Below are 3,198 nucleotides of genomic sequence, written 5' to 3'. Positions count from 1 at the left end.
GTTTGATTTCAATTTTAAAAATATTTAATTTTTAAAATTAAAAATCGGATGATTGAATTTGAATATTGTAAAATTTTTTATTTTTCACAATATATCGGATTCAATACTTTAAAAAAATAGTCATATATCTGTGATATATCTTTTTTATATTATATTTGTGTGAATTAGGCTAAAAAATTTAAATATAAAAGTGAGATGAGTAATATATTTTGACATTATAACTTTTTATGTTTTTTAAAGGTTTAATTACTTTGTTGGTCCATATAGTTTCGCGAAATTTTCAATTAGATCCTTATATTTTTTTTTCTTTTTAATTGGGTCTCTGCACCAAATTTTTTTTCAATTAGGTCCCTCTTGGTAGTAATTGACTTAATTGTATAGGGACTCAACTAAAAAAATTAGTGCATAGACTCAAATAAAAGGAAAAAAGTGTAGAGACTCAATTAAAAAAAATTGGTGCAAGGACTCAATTAAAAAGAAAAAAAGTATAGAGACCTAACTAAAAATTTCGCGAAACTATAAGAACCAATAGAATAATTAATTTTTTTTAAAACTGTGAAAGATACCCAAATCGAACCTTTATATTTATATTTAAAAAAATTTAAGATACACAAATCGAATCATTCTACCTACATTAAAATGCAAGATTAGGGGTGTTCGCAGTGCTGTTTGGTTCGATTTTTAAGAAAAATGTCATCCGATCCGATCGTTTAATTAAACTGCGGTTCGGTTTGATTCGAATTTTTTGTCAAGGCCATCCGAACCAAACCAAACTAATTAAAATCAATTTGATTTGGTTCGATTTGTTCGATTTTTTCAATCAATTCAAAAAAAATACAATACTATTATAAATTACCAAAGTTGCAAGAACAAATTAGAAAGAACAGAACCGAACTAATTCATTGAATGGCATTACTAACAACACAAATACACAATCCACATCATTGACGAAACTTAACTTTCTTTTCAAGTTAATCATTCTCTAAGTACGTAAATTCTTTTCTGGAGTCCTACTCTTTGTCTGCACATCATATGGTACACAAGTATCCATATTTGCTCAACACACTTTCTATTTTGAATTATTGCACATCACCACAAACAGTAAAATGTTTGCCATCGGGAACATTTATATCAACGAGAGAAGGCAAAGCTTTCAACATTTCTCTGGTTTGCAATACAATCTGGAATGCATAACTAATACAAGAACCAAGACAAAACAAGCAAAGTTAGTAAGTGATAACACTTAAAAGAAATTCAAAGTTATTAATGAACTCCTATGCTTAAGTACCATTTGTGTAAGCACTTTTGATTCTTGAAATCATCCATCATTTTCTTCACAAAATCCAAAGTAACATCCCCCTTTATTCTTGTTCCTGAATATTGTGACTCCACATCTAGCATCAAAACAAACTCCAAGTTCTCTTCTTATATCCTGCCAAAGACCAATACCAGATAATGAACAACAAATACTAGGAATCAACAACAATGAACAAATAATTAAAAAAATAGAAGCAGAAACACAACAAAATAAAATTACCAGCATTCAGCAACAATGAACAATGAACAACAATCAGCAACAATGAACAAATAATGAACAACAATGAACAACAATCAGCAACAATGAACAAATAGATTGAGCAGAAATTGAATACAAATAAATCACAAAATCAACTCAAAACAAGCAAAAATAAATTAAACCCAGTAGCTCAAAATCAAAGAATCAGAATTATTAATAAATTAAATCACAAAATCAACTCAAAACAAACAACTAAAATTAACAAAATCAATAAACAAGCATAGTAACTCATCAGTGTTATTAACAAAATTTCAAAACAAGCAAAATAAGTGCAGAAAACCAAAAATCAATTCAGAATCACATAATCACAGAATCAGAGAATCACAGAATTTGAACTAAGCAAAACAAGCAAATTTGAACCCAGCAACTCAGAAGCACAGAATCAGAGTTATTAAGAAGAAAATAACAAAACCCTAAACAAATCCAGCAACTCAGAATCACAGAAATTATAATTAACAAAATCAAACCCTAACTATTTCATAATTATAAACCTAATATGTCTAATTAGCTTCAGATACATAGAAGGAGAGAAAATCAAACCTGAAGTCAAGTGGATGGGAAGGAGGAAGAGCACTGGAAGAGGGCCAACCGGTGCCTGCTGTGTTGTGGGTGGGAGATTGAGGAGTGCTATGTTGTGGGTGCCTGGGTGGCCAGAAACACTGCTACGCCTGGGTCAGTGGGTGCTCTGCCGGGTCAGTGGGTGCTCTGCTAGACTGCTACGCCTGGGTGCGAGGGTGGTGCTGGTGCTGGGTCTTCGTGGTGCTCTGACCGCGAAGAGGTTCGACGGCGTTGGGAGGAAGGGTCTCTCGCGGCGCTGGGAGGTGCTGCAACGTGAGTTCGCCACCGGCCTCGAGACCCAAGAATGGGGTTTCACTTTCGAGGGGGGAACGGTGCAGACTGTGAGGGCCTGAGGGGAGAGCGCGACTGTGAGAGGAGATCGGCAGGTTTCACTTCCGATTGGGGTAAGGGGGAACGGTCACTCTGAATGGAGTTAGGTCACGCTGGGAGACTGGGAGTGGGAGGCGTGGGGTTAGGTCACGCGGCTGAATGGGGAATTGGGGGGTGGGGTATGGTTATTTTAGGGTTTTAAACTTCACCGGTTCGGTTCGGTTCGGTTAAAATTTTCATGATTAGAATCGAAAACCGAATCGAACCGCAAAAAACTGTCAAACATATTTTTTTAGTTTTTTTAATTTTCGGTTTATTCGATTTTTTTTGTTCGGTTGGTCGGTTTAATTCGGTCCGGATCGATTTTAAACCCCCTAAATAAGATGACCGAAGCAGCGACCATGGAGTAATTTTTTAGACCTCTTAGACCTTGACAAAAAAACAAAGATACCCTTTAAATAAAAAAAGAATGGCTAACAAAGTGGAGTAAGGTCGGAGTGGTGGCAATGGTGAAGAGTTAGTAATCGAAGATGGATAGGGTTAGAGACAGATCTAAAGGAGGACGAGTAGTTGCTTCTGTCCTCCTAACATTATAAGAAATTATACCGTGTTCAAAAAATATAAAAATATTGTATAATTTAATAGTTTTATATATATTATTTTTTATTATATAAAAAATTTATATCTCAATTATTTAACTTATTAATATTTTTTACTTAACTAATTTAATATCG

Source organism: Arachis ipaensis, chromosome B10 (assembly GCF_000816755.2).
Source record: "Arachis ipaensis cultivar K30076 chromosome B10, Araip1.1, whole genome shotgun sequence".
Taxonomy (NCBI): domain Eukaryota; kingdom Viridiplantae; phylum Streptophyta; class Magnoliopsida; order Fabales; family Fabaceae; genus Arachis; species Arachis ipaensis.
The sequence above is the reverse complement of the archived record's forward strand: the minus strand, read 5'-3'. Positions refer to the sequence as shown.